We start from the raw sequence: 21,408 nt of genomic DNA, 5'->3' as shown, positions 1-21,408 counted from the left end.
TAGCATTTTATGGAGGGTTCAGGGAGAGCAGTGATGTCAGAACGATTTCCTGGAGACCAAGTAGGGGAACTGTCATCCCTGCATCTCAGAGGTGAATATGGGACTTGAACGAAAGGTGGATTTGGGGCCTGAGAAACCAAGACTTTTCCTCCTTGGGGTCAGAAGTCAGAGTGACAAGCAAAATTAGATATGCCTCACCTCTCCAAAGTCTAAGTGAAAGGAACCAAAAGGGATTCCTGCCAATACCGAGTCTGGAGAGATGGCACTCCATCTGCAGAACCAGGGGACTGGAGGACAGTCCTCAGCCAGGGGGAACGCAGGTCAGACTACAGATCCTGAACCCAGATGACTTCTTCTTCTTCTTTTTTAAGAGATGTGCATAACTGTGATATTAGGCTATATCTCTCCTACCCTTTCCTTCCCTCCTTTCCTTCCTTCCCTTTCTCTCTCCCTCTCCCTCCCTCCCTCGTTCCCTTCCTTCCTTCCTTCCTTCCTTCCTTCCTTCCTTCCTTCCTTCCTTCTCTCCCTTCTTTCTTTCTTCTTTTGGTTTACAGTCTTACAAAGTTATTAGGAATGAATTATTCTTGTATGTCATTTTACTTGGTCTCTTTTTTTAAAAAAATTATTTTATTATGGTAAGAATACTTACATGAGATCTACCTCTTGACAAATTTTTAGGGCACCTGGGTGGCTCAGTCGGTTAAGTGTCTGCCTTCGGCTCAGGTCATGATCCCAGGGTCCTGGGATCAAGTCCCACATTGGGCTCCCTGCTCAGCAGGGAGCCTGCTTTTCCCTCTCATTCTGCTGCTCCCCCTGCTTGTGCTCTCTTGCGCTCTCTGTCAAATAAAAAATAAAATCTTTAAAAATATTTTAGTTATATGATACGGTATTGTTGACTATAGGTACAATATTGTACTACAGATCTCTAAAACTTACTCATCTTGCTTAACTAAAGCATTATGTTCTTTGATTAGTAACTCCTCATTTCCCTCTTACCCTAGTCCCTGACAACCACTAATTCCAGTCTTTGATTTTACAAATTTGACTATTTCAGATACCTCATATTGGTGAAATCATGTGGTTTTTATCTTTCTATGACTGTCCTACTTCAGTTAGCATAATGCCCTCAAAGCTCATCCATATTGTCTCATATTACAGAATTTCTTTTTTAAGGTTGAATAATATTCTATGGTATGTATATGCCACATTTTCTTTCTCCATCCATCAGTGGATATTTGTTTCCACATTTTGGCTATTGTGAATAGTGATGCTATGAACACCAGAAAGCAGGTATCTCTTCAAGATCCTGATTTCAGTTCTTTTGGATAAATACCCAGAGTGGGATTGCTGGATCATATGATAGTTCTATTTTTTAATTTTTTGAGGAAGCTTCATACTGTTTTCCATAGCAGCTGCACCATTTTACAGTTCCACCAACAGTGTCCAATTTCTCTACATCCTCAACAACACTTGTCTTTTTTTTTTTTTCCTTGACAATAGCCACCTTGACAAGTGTGAGGGTAATATCTCATTGTGGTTTTGACTTGCATTTCCCTGATGATTAGTGATGTTGAACATTTCTTCATATACCTATTGGCCATTTGTATGTCTTCTTTGGGAAAATATCTACTGAAGTACTTGCCAATTTTTAAATTGGGTCATTAGGGTTTTGGTTTGTTTGTTTTTGCTACTGAGTTGTAGGGGCCCTTTGGAAATTAGCCCCTTTTCAGATATATGGTTTGAAAATATTTTTCCCATTTCATATGTTTTCTTTTCACTTTGTTGATTGTTTCATTTGCTGTGCAGAAGCTTTTTAGTTTGATGTAGTCTCACTTGTCTATTTTTTCCCCCACTTCTCTATTTTTGCTTTTGCTACCTGTGCTTTTCTGTCAGATCCAGGAAATTATTACCAAGACCTCTGTCATGAAGCTTTTTTACTGTTTCTTCCAGGAGCTTTACAGTTTCAGATCTTACATTTAAGTCTTTAATCCATTTTGAGTTGATTTTTGTATATGGCATAAGATAGGAATCCTGTTTCATTGCTCTGCATATTTACATCCAGTTTTCTCAGCACTGTTTGTTGAAGAGATTATCCTTTTCCCATTGTGTGTTCTTGGTACATTTGTCAAAAGATCAGTTAATCACATATGCATGGATTTATTTCTGGGTTTTCTATTTTGTCCCATTTGCCTGTATGTCTTTCTTTATGCCAGTACCATGCTGTTTTGATTATTGTAGCTTTGTAATATATGTTGAAATCAGGAAATATGATGACTCCAGCTTTGCTCTTCTTTCTTAAGGTTGATTTGGCTATTCGTGGTCTTTTATTGTTCCATATGAATTTTAGAATTGTTTTTTCCATTTCTGTAAAAACCATCATTGGGATTTTAATAGAGATTGCTTTGAATCTGTAGATAACTTTGGATAGTATGGACATTTTCAACAATATTAAGTCTTCAAATCCATGGCCTTGAGATCTTTCTATGTTTGTATTTTTCTATTTCTTTTAACAATGTTTTTTAGTTTTCAGTATAGAAGTCTTTTACCTCCTTAGTTCAATTTATTCCCAAGTACTTTATTCTTTTGGGCACTATTATAAATGGGATTGTTTTACTATTTCTTTTTCAGAAAGTTTGTTGTTAGTATACAGAAATGCAACTGATTTTCATATGTTGATTTTGTATCTTACAACTTTACTGAGTTATTTTATATTTTAATAGTTTTTCATGGAATCTTTAGTGTTTTATATATATAAGATCATGTTGTCTACAAACAGGGATAGTAATAATTCCTCTTTTCTGATTTAGATGCCTTATACTTGTTTTTCTTACCTATTTGCTCTAGCTAGTACTTCCAATACCATGTTGAATAGAAGTGGTGAAAGTGAGCATCCTTGCCTTGTTCTTGATCATAAAGGAAAAGCTTTTAGTTCTTCACCATTGAGTCTGATATTAGCTGTGGGCTTTTCATATACGACCTTTATTATATTGAATTAATTTCCTTCTATTCCTAATTTGGTGAGAGTTTTTATCATGAAATGGTGTTGAATTTTGTCAAGAACATTTTTGCATCTGGAGACAATCATGTGATTTTTATCCTTTATTCCATTAATATGATGTATCCCATTAACATATGTTGAACTCTCCTTACATCCCAGGGATAAATTCCACTTGGTTTTGGTGTATGATCCTTTTAATGTGCTATTGGATTCAATCTGCTAATATTTCACTGAGGATTTTTGCATTATATTCATCAGGGATATTGGCCTGCAGTTTCCTTTTTTTTTTTTTTATGTGGTGTCTTTGTCTGCTTTTGGTATCATGGTTTTGCTGGCCTCATAAAATGAGTCTAGAAGTGTTCCGTTCTTTCCAATCTTTTGTAAAAGTTTGAGAATTGGCATTAATTCTTTAAATGTTTGGTAGAATTCACCAGTGAAGTCATCTGGTCCTCAGCTTTTGTTTATTAGGAGGTTTTTAATTACTGATTCAACCTGCATGCTAGTTATAGGTCTGTTTAGATTTTTTTGTGTGTCTTTCTGATTCTGTCTTGGTAGGTTGTATGTTTTTAAGAATGTATCCATTTCTTCTAGGTTATCCAATTGGTTGTTGTATGATTGTTTATAGTAGGCTGTTATGTTCCTTTTTTATTTCTGTGGCATCAGTGGTAATGTCTCCTCTTTCATTACTGATTTTATTTATTTGAGTCTTCTTTTTTCCTTAGTCTATCTAAGGAATCAATTTTGTTTATTTTTTGAAAGAACCAACTCTTACTTTCATTGTGTGTTTTTTTTTACTATTAATTTCCTATCTTCTATTTCATTGATTTCTGCTCCAATCTTTGTTATTTCCTTCCTTTTGCTAATTTTTGGCTTAGTTTGTTCTTTTTCTAGCTCCTTGAGTTGTAAAGTTAGATTGTGTATTTGAGATCTTTATTCTTTTTTATTCCTTCTTCTTTTTAATCTCAATAAATTTCCCTTTTAGTACTGCTTTTGCTACATCCCATAAATCTTGGTATGTCATGGATTTTGTTGTTGTTTGTTTGTTTGACCTGAGGTATTTTCTAATTTCCTTTTTATTTCTTCATTGAACTAATTTTTGTTCAAGAGTATGTGGTTTAATTTCCACATATCTGTGAATTTCTCAGTATTCCTTCTGGTATTGATTTCTAGATTCATTTCATATAAGATATGTGGTATGATTTCAATCTTCTTAAATTTGTTATGACTTGTTTTGTGACCTAACATGTGATCTATCCTAGAGAAAATTCCATGTGTATTTGAGAAGAATGTGTGTTCTTCTACTGTTCGTTAGAATGTTTTGTATATGCATCTTAGGTTCATTTGGTCGATAGTGTTATTCAAATCCTATGTTTCCTTATTGATATTCTGTCTGAATGTTCTATCCATTATTAAAAGTGAAGTCTCTTACTATTATTGTATTGCTATATATTTCTTCCTTCAGTTCTGTCAATGTTTGCTTTATATATTGAGGTGCTCTGATATTGGTTGCATATATATTTATAATTGTTCAATCTTCCTAGTAAATTGACCCTTTTATCCTTATATAATGTCCTTCTTTGTCTCTTGTGATAGTTTTTGACTTCAAGTTTATTTTGTGTGGTATATCTATAGCCACCTCTTCTCTCTCTTGGTTACTATATGTATGGACTATCTTTTTCCATCTTCACTTGTAGCCTATGTGTGTCCTTAAATCTAAATTGAGTTTCTTATAGATAGCATATTGTTGGGTCTTATTTTCTTATCTATCCTGCCACTCTATCTCTTTTGATTGGGAGTTTAATCCATTTACATTTAAATTAATTATTTGTAGGCATGGATTTATTATTGCCATTTTGTTGTTTTCTGTTGATCTTGTAATTTTTTTGTCTGTCTTTTCCTCTCTTGCTGTCTTATTTTGTATTTTGTTGATTTTTTGGTACTGATATTTTAAAAATTCTTTTTAATTTTTTTGTGTGTAACTTCTATAGGTATTCTTGGTGTTGATAGATACTTTGGGGCTTACATACAATACCTCATAGTTAAAAGCCTATTTTAAGCTCATAAAAATAGTCTATTTTAAGCTGTTCAATCACATCTAAAAACTTTACACTATAACTTCTCTCCTCACATATTTTGTTGTTTTGTGACAACACAATATCTATTCATATTGTTTCTCTTTTAACATATTTTAGGTATAGTTATTTTTAATATTTTTGTCTTTTTAATACTAAAATTAAAAATAATTTACCCACTACCATTATAGTAACACAGTATTCTATATTTGTGTATATATTAACCTTTACCAACACATTTCATACTTTCTTATGCTATCTCAACTTGAAGAACTTCCTTTAATATTTCTTGTAAGGAGGTCTAATTGTGATGAACTCCCTTTACCTTTTGTTTGTCTGGAAAATCTTTATCTCTCCTTCATTTTTGAAGGGCAGTTTTGCCAGGTACAGTATGCTTGGTTGGCAGTATTTTCCTTTGAGCACTTGGGATTTATCCTACCATTCGCTTCTGGCCTGCAAGGTTCCTGCTGAGAAATTGCTGATAGTCTTCTGATGGTTCCCTTGTATATGACAATTTGCTTTTCTCTTGCTGTTTTTAAAATTCTCTTTTGGTCTTTGAATTCTGACAGTTTGATTATAATGTATCTCAATGTGAAATTTTCCTGCTTCACATTTTTTGTATTTTTTGAGCTTCTTGGATTTAGATGTCCATTTCTTTACCCAGAATTAGGGAGAAATATTCAGCCATTATTTCTTTGAATAAGTTTTTTGGTCCTGTCTCTCTTTTCTCCTTCTGGAATTCCTATAATGTATATGTTAACCTGTTTGGTGATATCTCATAAGTCCCTTAAGCTTTCTATACTCTTTCATTCTTTTTTTTCCTTTTTGCTCCTCTGACTGAATTATTTTCAATGACTTATCTTTAAATTCATTGATCCTTTCTTCTGCTTGCTCTAGTCTGTTATTGAATCACCTCTAGTGATTTTTTTTTAAGTTTAGCTATTGTGTTCTTCAGATCCATGATTTCTATTTGGGCCTTTTTAAAATATTTTCTATTTTTTAATTGAAATTATCACTTCATTCGTGTTCTCTTGACCTCAGTGTGCATCTTTATGACAGTTATTTTGAATTCTCTGTTAGGTATATCACATAACTCTATTTCATTAGGATTGTTTTGTAAAGATTTATTGTGTACCTTTGTGATATCTTTGCCTGATTCTTCATTTTCCTTGACTCTTTGTTGGTGTCTGTGCATTAGACAAAACAGCCACCTCTCATAGTCCTCACAGACAGGCTGTTTACAGGAGAAGACCCCCATCAATCAGCCTGGCCAGAGATTCTAAAGGCTTCTCAATATTTTGTGTTAAACCAACCCACTTTCTCTGTTCTTTGCAGCTCCCAGATGTCTAGAGTATGCTGGATCTTATCAGTGCATTGGGACAAGTGATATTGAAGCTAGTTCCTTGGATGGTACCCAGAAAAGTTGGATCACTGGACACTCTGTCCAACTTTTCTTTCCCTAGAGAGAATCTGGGAACAGTTTATCTATCTATCTATCTATCTATCCATCCATCCAACCATCCATCCATCCATCCATCCATCCATCCATCCATCCATCCATCCATCTATATCTATCTATCTCTGCTTGCTCTGTGTTGAACTATGATGACTACCAACCCAAATCTTGTTTCTGCTCTCATTAGCACCCAGGCAGTTAGAATATGTCAGGTCTCATGAGCACTCCAAGACAGGCAAGTCAGAACTAGTCCTTTGGGAAGCTCCCAGAAAAGTTGTGATGTTGGAAGCCTGGACCAACTTTTTCTCTTACCAGGGAGAAGCAGGCAGCTGTGCTTTTGCCTGCTTGCTCTGTGCTGTGCAGAGGGGAGGAGTCATGGCATTTACCAGTCCAAGTCACTGTCTCTGTTCTCCCCTGGGTGGCTAGACTGTGTTGGACCCATGAGAGTGCCAAGGCTGGCAAGACAGAAGCCAGTTCTCTGGGGAGCCTTTTTGGAAAAGCTGGGCCACTAGGTGCATGAATCAACTCTTTCCCTCCCCTGTGAAAACTTGGGACCTGGAGAGTCTCTTCCTGATCATATGGTGCTGTGCTAGAGGTAGGAATTCTGGCAAAAGAGTGTCCTGAATTTCCCTCCTGGCTTCAATGAGCCTGGTTTCATATTTGCCTGGGGTACAAAAACCTTTCAATTAGTTTCTGAATTTCTCACAAAAGGAATTTGTCTGTGAATTGTTGCTGAATCACTGTGTTTATGGAGGAAGAAGGAGTTCCTACTCTGCTGTCTTGCTCATGTCACTCTGAGATAACTTCTTGAATGGAACCTGTGTTTCTTTCTTAAAGCTGTACATGTAAGCACCTAGTCTCCAAATTGCCCCTTCTTCTGTGATCAGAAGAAGGCCCCAGTATCTGGGCATCAGTAGGTATCCTGGCAAAGAGACTCAGCTGGATGAGAGGGAGGGAATTGTATATGTATACTATGTTCTATCTCTACTCCCAAGACTGGGCAACGTGAGAAAACTAGAGAATGAGTGTCTTCCTTCTGGCATCTTGACTGGGTGAATACTGCCCACCACTTGTCGGTCTGCCCCATCTTAAAGCACCTCAGTGATTGGCACTGAGCCCCGAGAGCAGACAAAAGAAACTACTATAATACCGAAGGAGACCAGCAATACTCTTAGGAAAGAGGCTTGCATAAAAACAAGCCACTAAAGGACAATAAGAACTTTAAAAATAATAAGAACATTAGGATGTAAAGATTCTAGTAGAGTTCAAAAAAACCTTTCTGGATCCCAAAGACAAGATCTGCAAGCAAGTTAAGTAGATGGAAAAGAGAGAGATAATATTTCAGTGGTAGAAAATAAATTTCCCAAGCTAAAAAAAAAGGCCTCAGACTGCTGATTAGAAGGTTTTGGCAAGTTCTGGGCAAGATAAATGAGTCACAGTTTGGTAAATTCCTGAAGTCTAAGGATAAAAATAAAATGTTACAATCATCCAGAAAGAAAGTACAATTTACTGACAGAGGAAAAAGGATCATGGGGACATCAACTTTCTCTTCTAAAACACTTGAAGCAGAGAGGATTGTGGTGAATCATGTGAAGATCACTGAGAAAAAAATAGTGCATACCAAGAATCCTGTAGCAAGACATTGTTCCCCTGTCAGAGTAAAAGAAATATATTTGAGGATATGCAAAGATTCAAAGAACATGTCACCCACATCTTCAATCAGAGAAAAAGATATTAATAAAGGATCTAACCAAACAATAATTGAATCTGTATAAAGGCTTCAAGATGGATGGAGGATAAAAAGGAAAAAAAAAAGTGATGAGCAAGAATCCTTATAATATATAACTAGTTACATTTGTTGGGATAATAATAGACTGTTTAAGGATGTGTAATAGAAGTACTCAAAATAGAAGAGACATATTTCAAGGGAAATGTTAATAATAGCCTGGAACTGAAAGTACTAAAGGAGAAAGAGGGGAAGGAAAACTTTCGCACACATCTCATGTTGGTGTGAGAGTGGGAAGTGAAAGCATTCTAAAGGATTCATCCTTCAGGGGAGGAAGAACAGCAGGAGAATAGAGTTTGGGGGAAATAGGTGGAGTCTTATCTTCATGCAATGGAAGAAAAATATTGGTCTGACTGTAAGTGACAAAAAGGAGAAGAAAGCTGATATTATGGAAAAAGTAGAGTAGAGATCCCAGATTAACAAAGAAAATAAAAGAATTGCATAACAACTCAGTACAACTAATTTGTACAAGGAAATGGGGGGGGAGAGGAAATAAGCAATAAACAAAATAGAAGAAACAAGTCACTGGTGACTTGTTTGCTGAATACAATGCACACTTTTCAGTCTGAAGGTCAACCTTACTTGACCTCTCTGCAAACTTTGGTGGTCTTCATCGCTCCCTCCTTCATGGCATTCCTTCCTATCCTGGCTTCCATGACATTATTTTCTTTCAAGTTTCCTCCTACTTTTCTGACAATTCCTTCTTAGCCTCCTTCAACTATTTAACCCCTATTCACCTCGATTGCTAGTGTTCTGCAGGGTTTTGCCTACTTCCTCTCTATATAGACTCTCCCTTGGTGATTTAGCTCACTTCCAAAGCTTCTGACTGCCACCTACTATGGATGACTCCCAAACTCTATCTGCAGCCCAGGCCTCTCTCCTGAACTCTGGACCCACAGGGCCAACTACCAATGGGGGCGCTCTGTTTGGAGACCCACAGGGACTCAAACTCAACACATCCTATATTCCCTAAAAACAAAACAAAACCCTTATGAAGTCAACGGAAGAAAGTACCATATCATTTTATCTTATTTTTTTGCTTTATTAGTTATAACAAGATTCTTTCATGTTTTACTGATCAGTTATGTGTATATATGTGTGTGTGTGTGTTTATGCAAATATTTTCTCTACTTGATATTCTGCATACCCCTTCTTTCCTCCCTGACTTGTGCCTTAATTTGGGTCCCCATCACACCTCCCCCAAATTACTGCAACACTTTCCTGAGTGCTCCTCCGGCTCCTGGTCTGCTAGTTTATGCAACCAGACTCGATTCTTCAGTCTGAGTGGTATGTTTATTATACAAATCTGATCATGCCACTCTCCTGCTTAAAATATTTCAATGGCTTCCTATTGCTTTCAGGGTGAAAACCAAGCAGGCTTGCATGACCCACACAGGGTGTCCCACAATCCAACCCCTTCTTGCTCTCTCTAGCCTAGTTCTCCCCACTCCACACCTGTACCTTATATCCCTTCTTCTAGCTTCTGGGAGGTGCCTGCTCTTTCTCTGTTTCATGTCATTGCAGCACTCATCTCTCTGCCTTTTTTCCCTTTTGTTTTTCTCTGTCTGGTTAGCTTTAATTCATTCTTCAGAACCCACCTCTTTGTTCCCTCTGGTGGGCTTTCCTCTCTCCTGACACCACCTCCCTGGGAGTGTTAGTTGTCCTAACTATGTGCTCCCACTGCAACTGTGTTACCCATCCTGGTGTACATTCCATTATTCTATAATTGCCTTTTACCTGTCTGTCTCCTTGCCAGTCCGTGAGCTCCTTGAGGACAGGTCTACATCTTCCTCAACATTATGTTCTCAAAACTTAATGCCATCCTGGCATACAGTAGACATTCAATACATTTTTGTGTGACTGAGTAAATATGTGATGAAATACTCTTGCTATACTTTCTTTCTGAGACTCCTTTCCTGACCACAGAATTAATTCATCTATTTAGAAGGGGGAATAATCAAAGTAAATCAAAGTAATCAAAATGCCACCAGTCTTCTCCCAAAGGCCCTTTCTCCCTGTTTCACAAGAGGACCCAAGCCTGAGTGTCCAAGAAGACACTGAAAAGGGGCCAAAGTTTCAGGGCCAGTCAGTCAGCTCTAAAGGGTGCCTTGTTGGGTCCCTTCCCCTTTCTGTTTGCCACTGCTTGATTCATGCTAAGTTTGGGGTGGGATCCTATGTGCTGCAGCTGGAGCCTCCTGATATAGTACTTCAGAGTGTCTTATGGTGGACCAAAAACTGTGATAGCCAAGAGCCCGGCACGCTGAAGTGGGGAATCAGAGGACAGAAGGCAGTACAGGGCAAAGACATTACTCAGACTTGAATGGGAATGATTAGTCAGAACTCTTCAGAGAAACAGAACAGAAGTATCCCATCCTATTGGCTGTATATAGTTATGTATATAGGATGTATACATAGCTAAATATAGATTTTATATCTATATAATAAGGAATTGGCTTAAGGTTTTTATGGAGGCTGACAGGATGAATTAGCAAGGTGGAGACCTAGGAGATCTAATGTTGTGGTTCCAGTCTGAATGCTTCCAGCCTTCGGACCCAGAAAGAGCCAATGTTTCAGTTTGAGTCTGAAGGCAGGAAAAAGCTGATATCCCAGTTTAAGGCAATCTAAGGAATTCTCTTACTCTCTTACTCTAGGAGGATCAGCCTTTTTGTTCTATTCAGGCCTTCAACTAATTGGATGAGGACCACCCACATTAGAGGGTCCAATCTCCTTTACTCAGTCTATAAATTTAAATATTAATCCCATCCAAAAACACACTCACAGAAATACTCAGAATAATATTTGACCAAATAACTGGGCACCCCATAGCTCGCAGGCTGACACAAATTTTTTTTAAAAGATCTTATTTATTTATTTGAGAGAGAAACGGCGAGAGCACAAGTGGGGGAAAGGGCAGAGGAGAGGAAGAGAGATAAGCAGACTCCCCGCTGAGCAGGGAGCCTGATGCAGGGCTCTAATCCCAGGACCCCCGAGATCATGACCTGAGCAGAAGTCAGACACCTAACCGACTGAGCTACCCAGGTGCCCCAACACACAAAATTAACCACCTCAGGAGGCAAAAGGGTGAGCAGGCTATCTCTACTGCCAGCTGTTAGAAGATGCATATAAACTACACACACACCACACAATCACACACCTGCCCTCTAATATAGGCTTCCCAGAAAGGGTAGTTTCACTCCCTAAGAGGCATTTTTGGAAATTTATGGAGGCATTTGTCACCATCACAATTTGTTACAATGATGGGGGGGGTGCCACTGGATGGGGGTATCAGATGTTCTGCCATGGTCAGGACAGTCTATACCACAAGGTACTGTCAACATGACTTTCAAACGTCCCACTAGATGTTTATGTCCATGAAAACCCTGTTTGTAGTTATCTGGGTCTAGCATCCAACTCCATTTTACATATAGACATGAAGGATTTTTTCAATTTTAACAGGAACTGAATTTTTCTAGGAATGAAAAATTGAGTGAAGGTGGCACATTTTGTTTAGGACTTTACTAAGGGTTGTTCCCCAGTATCCCCATGATTCTGGAAAATCATGTAATGAATAGCAATGCCAATCAGTATTTGAGTGGCCCTTAAAATACATGTGGATCTGTGCATTTCTAAATATTGCATTCATGATGATTCTGCACAGAAGTGCAAACATCTAACTACTCATTAGGTCTCCCAGTGTAGCTGTGTACACATTTTTTCCAGGTACTGAAATACTTAATATTTTACTATAAAATTACTTTTCTTTGCTCTTTGATTATAACAGCGAGTGCATTATTTATAATTTTCTTTAAATTATGGATTTTGGAGGGAAAATTCTGTGTGTAGGCAGATTGTGTTATTTATGGTTTTCATTTGAGCACAACAAAGGGAGAGTTAAAAATTATTTGTTAGAAAAAAGAGGCACTGGATCTAACATGGCTGAGAACCCCTATTCTAAATGAACCAGTGCCTCTGAAGAGATGCTCATCTACCTGTCAGGCCCAAGCCTGGCCCCAGAGGGCCTGCATGTAGCGAGGAGGCTAGGTCCCCAATAATCTTATCTTCCATTTTGGGGAAACTTCAGAGAAGAATGAGTCCTGGGGCGCCTGGCTGGCTCTCTCAGTGGAATATGTGACTCTTAATCTCAGGGTTGTGGGTTCAAGCCCCATGTTGGGTGTAGAGATTACTTAAAAATAAAATCTTAAAAAAAAAAAAAAGAAGAAATTAACAAGTATCTAAGCAACTGGTTCATGTCACCGAGTCTCACTGAGATATTTCTTTGTTCAATCAAGGGCTGGAAAGATCAAGAGGGCTTTGTGTCTACCTTCCAGGGGTTTACAGACCCTGCCTCCTCCATGAAGGCTGCCTGGATCAGGTCCCCCTTGAGGAAGCTCTCTCTCCCCCCTCCTCTGCTCTGCCTACAAGTGCTCCACCTCAAATTCTTTTCATGAGTTCATTTCTTATCTCCTCAAATGGACTGTAAATTCCTTGAGAAGAGAGGTTGTTGTGTCCCATGTCCTGAAGTGCTCATTAAGAATGTTGAAAGAATGAATGAATGAATGAACAAATTAGTGAATGAATGGATGAATGAATAAGTGAATGCATGATTTGGGGGAGTCTAACAGATGGCTCTACCAATATAATGCCAATATCTTTGGAAGTCAAATAGAGGGGACTGTTTATACCCAGCCAGCTGGCCAGTTGAACTCCCAGTGATGCCTTGGGCTTTAATCAGAAATTTAATTAGCCCTGGCACCTGATTCTGGAAGAAATGGAGAACAATGATGAGCACAAGCAGGAGAGAGCTAGGCTGTTAACCAGCCTGACATATGGTGCCATGTATCACCCACTGGCTTTCATTTAGGGCTGGACTAAGTCCTAAGTTACTTTATTTCTAAATGTTAGATGTGTTTATTCTCTTTCCTGATGCTAGATAATTAAGACCTTTTATTGACTGCCTGAAACCAAAAGTATGTGGTACTTTTGAATGTTTCGGGGTGTATACAAAGTAGTTGCAGATATAGCAAGTAGAGGTGACACAGTTCTGGATAGGAGTTCAAAACACTGGGCTTGATCCCTGACATTTTCCACCAACTAGCTGTGTGGCAATGGACAAGCCAGTTGATATTTCCAGGTTGAAAAGTCTATGAATCAACAAAGTGCAGTACACGACTACTTAAACGAATTACACAGTGATTCATTGGCAGAGGTAGATATACCATGAAACTAAGGATGTTCACACTTTAAGGCCCTTCATTGCACACTGGCCTCTTCCCGAGACCCTGTGCTTCGTTTTGTCAGATAGTATTATTACCCCAAACCTGGGTGTCCGATTAAAGCTTCTTCCAGGTTCAAAATTCTATGTTTCTGGGCTTCCTCAATGGACTTGAGGAAGGGCATTTTCTTCTCCAGTTTTATAACTTGCTATTTTTGAGAGTCAAGGATAGTGTGGCGTCATAGGTACATTGTTGCTTTCTTTAGGTACTTGGCATGATTTTGGATGGTTCTGATAAAGAAAATAAAAACATTGAGTGAGAGGCTAGATCTGTGGGATTTACTAGTAAAATATTTAAACTCAAGCCACCTTCTATATTCTATTGTAGTTGAGAATTCTACCAGCAAAATTCTTTGACTGCAAGGTCCATGTCTCGTTCCTATTAATTTTGCTCAAGTCTCATTTCTTGTTGTCCGGGAGACCTGAAATTTGACTTAAATATTGCAGAGGCACTTCTCTTCCTTCATTTTCCTAGAAGAGCTTTGACCCTGGCATCTTGGAAGCCATCGCTGGGAGGTGCAGGTGAACGATGAATTGAGCTGATAGTGTTCAGTAAAACAGGTCTTTACTGTGTGGCAACCTGATTCAGACACCTACGCTAACCGAACTGGGAAAACTGGGGGTGCTCAGGAAGTCTCTTCATTATTTGCCGGGTGAGCATGAGGGGCAAGCCCCAAGGTTAAGTGTCACGCTGCTAGCCCAAGAGGACAGAGCAGAGATGGCAGACGGTGGAGGAGGTGAATATCCTCAGGCCAAGGTCCTTACAATGGAAGCTTTCTTCTGTGTCTCCTTGGTCCTCACAACCTCTTGCCCTGCCAGCAACAAGCATCCAAAGGGCCTCCATCCTCAGTGGCTTTCCAGAACCACTGTAAGTGTCTTACCCTGGAGCAACTTGCTTTCGGCACTCACCCCAACAAGCAGAGTTGATGTTGGCTCAGGAATTCTCTTACTTTGTTTTTCTTGTTACTGGCATTTTATTCCTTTTCGTGGAGAGGGGAGCAAGAACGCTTTTCTTTTGTTTATTCTTCCTGGTGATTTTCACCAAAAATGAGGTTACGGTTCCACTTCCGCCTTCAATTTGTGTCAAACACAAGCCCCAGCATTCTGTTATTGTTCTTGTCTTTAACCTTGTTTTCCCAATATAGAATCACTTCTTCCTTGGTATTATGACCCAGTAGGAGGCCCACAGCTGACAGTAAAAACTCCAGATCAGTGGATGGCTTAAGTGGAGTTCAGTTCACATTTACTCTGCCTGTCTGAAATTTGCATTTCCACTTATGCTTCTTCTCATTTAAATTTCATTTCCATCTATTTGTTTGTTAAGTGGATTTAGATTGGTGTTTAGTTTTGAACCAGCTTTGAACTTACCTTTTTATTTTTTTGGCTCATAATTATCTTTTAGTTTATATTATTTTACTGTTAAGTTCTCAACCATCCACGAACACAGTTCTAACCCAGCTCTGCTCAGCGTGTGACCTTGTTCCCCAGCATGCATTACCTAATTTCATCATACAGGGGCTTAATAAACATGATGGTTCCTCTCTTTGCAATGTTCTAGTGTCCTTTGAATTGGCTTTTTTTTTTTTTTTTAAGATTTTATTTATTTGACAGAAAGAGACACAGCGAGAGAGGGAACGCAAGCAGGGGGAGTGGGAGAGGGAGAAGCAGGCTTCCCGGGGAGCAGGGAGCCCGATGCGGGGCTCGATCCCAGGACACTGGGACCATGACCTGAGAATTGGCTTTGTTTTTATTCATTCTTATTTCTATGTTCGTATTTTTAGACCAATTCCCAAACTTACTTGGGAATACATTGTTAACATATAAGCCTAATGGTAATTAGGAATAGCTAGAATAATTCCCATCAAGTTAGGACTTCATAAATATTAATCTTTGGAAGGGATGAGAAATGCCTACATTTAAATAAGGAGAGTGTCAACTCTGTTGGGGGCTGGAGGGCTGTCCCCCACTGAGGAATATGTGGGAATAGCCCCATTCCATGTGCTGCCTGATTGTAAAATAGCACCATGCATGTCATCGTGCTGCCCAGTCTTCAAGGGGACTGAGAGATGTTGGGAATAGTGTCAAAAAGGGACACATTTTTGTGTAGGTTTTTTTAAAAAAAAGCATGACCCTCATGTCTCCTGATTTTGTCCACCATGCAGACCCTCCTCTTTCCCACCCTGCACACCCATCTTCTGTTGTCCTGTTGCACAGTGTGTCAGAAACCCTGCGGTTTCAGAGACTTGGAGTGCTTCATCTAGGGGGCAGGGGAAAATCCACGTACAAAAACAACATTCAAAATCCCTACGCTGATTAGGAGTTGGGGAGGGGATGAAGTGTGGGGAAGGCTGGAAGGGAACATGCCAGCATCTTTCTCTCCCTCCTTCTGCTCTCAGGGTAGTGGGAGTGAGTAGTGGAGCTAAGAAGGAGATGACTAGGGGTGGGGAGCAGGGCATGGGCATGGGGGTCTATGCTGAACTGTACAATTTGCAAGCACTTTCCTGTTATCTCATGGGGGTAGGTCAGTAGCTCCAGGGCCATTTTATAGTTCTAGAAATTGGATTTTAGGGTGGTTAAACAAATTTCCCCAGAGTATACATTTGTAAAAGAAAGGTCAGAGCCACACCCAAATCCAAAAATCTGGTATTGGAAAGCTCCCATGCCATAAAACATCTTCCTCTCTTGGTTCATCTTTGATGCCTCAAGTTCTACTCTTTAATTTCTTTGGGAAATTAATGGATTTTTTTTCTCCTATAGGACATCTGCATTTTAATTCTTTAGGAAGCATTACGTCTCAGTGTGAATTGGTCAGTGGGCTCCTTCCCACCTGAGAGCAGCTTCCTACAAAAGGAGCTTCTCAGCAGGCAGGGAAGGAGAGGGCTGGAGAGGGCCGGGCACAGTAGGCACTCATAGGCCACCCAAGAGCCAAACTCTTGCAGTGGTGATGGCATGGTGGTAGGGGTGTGGAGAGAGGTCTGAAGAAGGTGGCCCAGGAGACCACTGGAAGAGAATGCAGGAAGAAGGCAGAAGGTCAATTTCTTTCTTTTTACTGGGCCAGCTAAGTAAGGCCTGTCCAGGACCCTTGTGGTTCCAGCCGTCATTTGGTACAAAAGAAAACACTGAATTCCTTGGAGCCATTATTGAGGCTTGAAAGCTTGGAGCCTCTGTGTTAGCAGCTGTCTGGGAACAGTTCAGCCAGAAGTGGGGTATGTTCCCTGCAGACCCATAATTTTAGGAGCCACATTGTTTCCTAATGGGATCACTGGTTCTGGACTCAATGGTGCTGAAAAGGAGCCCCTTTCAGCAGGAGAGAAACTTAGAGGTGCTACAATCAGCAACTGAGACCGACAGGGATAGGGACTTGCCCAAGGCCATACAGTGAGTTAGCTTGGCCCAAAGTTGTTGCAATCAAGTGCACTTGAAAAACCCTAATGGGGAGGTTGGGGAGGGAAGGTGGAAAACATTTTGTCAAGCATTAGGTCATGACAAGTTCCCAGCAGGTTCTCTACACTTCCAGAAGTTTAAAAATGTGATGGCTGAAGGGGGCCTTGTGGATAGCTTTAAGCATTTTGGTGGTATTACTGACATTTGATTATTTCCACTTGGCTTTTACTATTTGGATGGTTAACAGCAGCAGCAACAAACTCTTCTGTAAAACTTACCTCTAAATGCCAAAGCAGTTTCTTTTTCTAAAAATAGTATACAAAAAGAGAAAGGTGTTTGCATAAAGTAGCTCTCTATTAATTTCCCTTTGTGCTTCCGCGTGGCTCAGAGAAAGCCCCCACTTGTTCTCCAGTCACTCTTTAGAAGATCAGGGAAGAACACTGGAACTTGCAATTAGGCCTCCTTCCTCTGAAGAGGTCAGGGCCCTCAAAACTCACCCATGAGTCCCCCACAGTGAGGCAGGAAGGTGCCCACAGGGCTCCCCTCAGTCTACTTCAAGTGCAGGAAGTGGCCCCTTCACCTGCGCAGCCCAGCTCTGGCTGGTGGTGGCCGGAACACCACCTTCCCGCCTCTCACACAAGGGGAGGAGTTTGCTCCCTGACAGTTTCGGCTCTCAGGAATTTCATTTATCAGGTTTTTCTCCTCAACAATATTTCTCTCATTTAGTTCATAGGATGTTGATGGGTTTCTCTTCCTTTGGCTGTTCCATGGGGGTCTAGGCCTCCCCCTTCCCAGGACAGAGTCCAGCCTGCCTGCATGCTCTTTCATAGGCCAGAGGTTGAGTCCCTATTGCTGTCCATGTGCTCTACTTACATCTGTTCAATTCAGTAGATGTTCACTGAGGATGGACTCTGGAGCCGGTCTAGAGCACATGGCAATGGAAACGTCTACCATCTAACCTTGTGGAGCCTATAGACCAGTAAGGGAGACAGCTTTGGGGATAGAAAGGGATATAGCTGAAAGGGACCTTAGGAGTGGGGTTGAGAAAAGAGGAGGGATGATGTAGATTCCATGTCTCCCCAAACTAAGGTATTTCTTGGGCTTGTTGGGGCCACAGAGAGCTTTAAGAATTTCTACGGTTCCCAAATGGAGCATCTGGGAGTGTCCTTCCCTCTGTCCTTCCTACTCACCTGGCACCTGAACATGTACTGTTTTGTGTTCAACTGTTGCTGTGTCTCTGAGTTCTTGCCTCAACCAGATGACATGCCTTTTCAGGGCAGCGCCACAGAATCCCATCTGCTTTCCCCAGGGCTGAGGTGGAAGCAGGTGCTCCACAGGTACTTGTGCTGGGGAAAATCAAGCAGCTGGGCTGGGAGTAGGATTCATGGACAGTAGAGGCCCCAGGGGCTTGACTGCCTTCCCTTGGTCCCCTTCTCCCCATTGTGTGGCTCTTGAGGACTGATTTGCTGCCAGACTTAAGGCCAACAGCTCAATGATGTGCTGTTTGCAGTGTGCAGAGGACAGAACCATAAACAGGGATGGTGCCATGGAGTGTGCCTCCTCCCAGAGAGGAAAGAGCATCAGACAGGGAGACCTGGGTGCGGATCCTCCAGTGCCTATTCACTTGAGTCTCCACGTCTGTAAAAGGGGAAAATGACCTTTGCCTCCTATTGTTGTGAAGATTAAAAGTTAATGTGTGTGATAAAATCGCTAACATTTGAATGTTGAAGGGATTTCCCAACTATGATCTCATTTGAACCTCATCGTAGGGCAAGCATTATCATTTCCATTTCACAGATGAAAAACTTGGGGGTGAGAGAGTGTAAATGACCTAGTAGAGATCACACCACAATTAAGAGGTAGAGCTTGGCCTTGCACCCCGCTGGACTTTGGCCACCATCTGTTACCATGTAAAAGGACAGCTGACACATCATACACTGTTATACAGGGTTTCAAAGTCTTTTCATGTCCACCAACTGCTGATGCTTCCTGGGGGGACATATGTCAAGTGTTGCCATATATGAAACATCTAGGGCATAATTTTAATGAGAATGTTGCAGTCAAGGAAGCAGTGAGCCTTTGGTAATCGTGTGGATCCAACTGCATAACTGGCCTTCACTTTTGGGTGACAATGGCAGATTATGAGGATTGTATAAGAACCACCGATGAGAATTTCTACAAGGTGTAATGACAAGCTCTGGTGAGATAGTTTGACTACACTACAATGCATGAAAGTGTTTGTAAGGATTGTGCTTCTGCATCTGACAGAATCTGCTTATATCTTCAGAAAACTTTGTTATGCACAAATTTAAATTACTCTTTCATGTCTGATTTCAGATGCTCTAAGTATTGCAGCTGAAAATAGGAATGTTGGTTATAGTGTTTACAAGGAAATGGATGAATATTCTATCAATAACTATTCAAATCTGCTAGACTTAGGCTAAGCCTAATATATCTAGTTAAAACAAGGGAAACATATTCCATCTTCAGCCTGATTAGCAAGAGTGTGTGAGGTGAAAGTCAGGCTGAGCTTGGAAAGGAAGAGTATTTTTCCAATAGGAAGGGAGGTTGCACAAGAATGGGATAGCCTGGTGATGACCCAGGGCAAAACCTGACAAAGCAGTTGGTCTCTGTTGGGCAGAGAATACAGAGGGGACAGGGGTCCATCAGTCACCTTCAGCTCTGCAGGCTACATCTCAGGGTGTTTCCTATGGAAATTCCAGAAGAAAACCAGTGTGGTCAGCTTAGGGGTTTGTGGTTTGTGTTGGAACACTGGACATACCACATTACTGGAAAGATGCACACTAGATAACCAGCAAAATAAAATGCAACTTTCCAAATGTTGGCAATGATAGGAGATTCAGTTCCAATGACCAGTTGTTTATTGAATGAATGTTAGTGCAAATCATAACAAATGCATTTTAACCATAACAGCCACAGGAAGGACACAAAGAATGCAGTGTCCCTGATTCCATGAAACAGCTCACTGGAAACTGAATTCTAGAACCTAGAATGGGAGGACTCTGACACCCTTGCCACATGACCAACCAAGACAAAGAACCCTGGGAGGCTTGAGGCAACAAAGATCTGGGCATCTGTGGGTCTACCTCCCCAGGACATCCCTCACCCATGTGAGGGTCACATGTAGGGCATGGGTGATAGGATTATTGGATAGGACACTGACTCCTGACTGCAGGTGGAATGCACACAGTGGGAATCTGGTACTGGTCAACCTATCAAACTAGGTAAGTCTTTGGTGTCTGAGTAGTAATAGGAGACTATTCCATGCTTTGGCAGGGATTGAGAAGACATTAGAATGTGGGCTAAGGGGCGCCTGGGTGGCTCAGTCGTTAAGCGTCTGCCTTCGGCTCAGGTTGTGATCCCAGGGTCCTGGGATCGAGCCCCACATCGGGCTCCCTGCTCCACGGGGAAGCCTGCTTCTCCCCTCCTTCTCCCCCTGCTTGTGTTCCCTCTCTCGCTATGTCTCTCTCTGTCAAATAAATAAATAAAATCTTTAAAAAAAAAAAAAAAGAATGTGGGCTAAGAACACAGCTTGGTTGAACAAATGTGGCTTTGAACTTCAACTCTGCCATCCACTGAGTGACTCTGGGTAGGTGGTTTCATTTCTTAGAGCCTCAGTTTCTTCATCTTTGTTGTAAAATAGGCGTGGTATTATAACTTTCTTGTTAAACTATTGAAGGTAGTAAATTAGATAATGTGTACAGAGTGCCCAACACTGTGCCTGACACATGGGCACTTACCACATAGCAAAGCAGCACCCTGGCCCCTGTAGCCTCATGGGGGTGGCTAAGCAAGAGGCTGAGGAAGGGTCCTCTGACTTCAAGGTAGGTCTGGATCCTAAACTTCTAACAACCCCCCCAAAGCTTCCTCTTAAAGGTGTGGGGGTATGAGGAGGGGCACAGTCTAGTTCCCTGGCTGTGTCAAAGTGCAAAACCTCCACTCCTACTCTTTTTGCCCCAGATTCTGTCAAGGACACCAGAACTATGGGATGGCACTGGCACAAGTGTCAGTAGAATTGAGATTGGCTCTGGCTCTGCAGCTTACTGGCTGGATGACCTTAAACAAGTCCTGTAATCTGCCAAGGCCTGGGTTTCTTCATTCGCAAATTGGAGGCAAGCTTATCTGCTGTTTGCCCATCACTGGGTCAAGTTCAATGTCATTAGCTGGCATTTAAGCTCCTTCCATAATATTCCCTGGTCTCATCTCATAAAATCCTCTTCATGTCCACACAGCCCGGCCAGGCCAAACCTTTCTCAGCATTTCCTTCATACCAGACAGAGCCTTCCTGCCCAACTCTTTGTGTATCTAAATCCTATATACCTTTATATCCCTTGCAACATCTAGCACAGGGTCTTGAATAAAATAGATGATTATTTTATCAATTAGGGTTAGGTTTACATGTGACAAGAAAACTAAAAT

The sequence above is a fragment of the Mirounga leonina genome, unplaced genomic scaffold (assembly GCF_011800145.1).
Source record: "Mirounga leonina isolate KUSES-001 unplaced genomic scaffold, KU_Mleo_1.0 Mir_91, whole genome shotgun sequence".
Taxonomy (NCBI): domain Eukaryota; kingdom Metazoa; phylum Chordata; class Mammalia; order Carnivora; family Phocidae; genus Mirounga; species Mirounga leonina.
The sequence above is the reverse complement of the archived record's forward strand: the minus strand, read 5'-3'. Positions refer to the sequence as shown.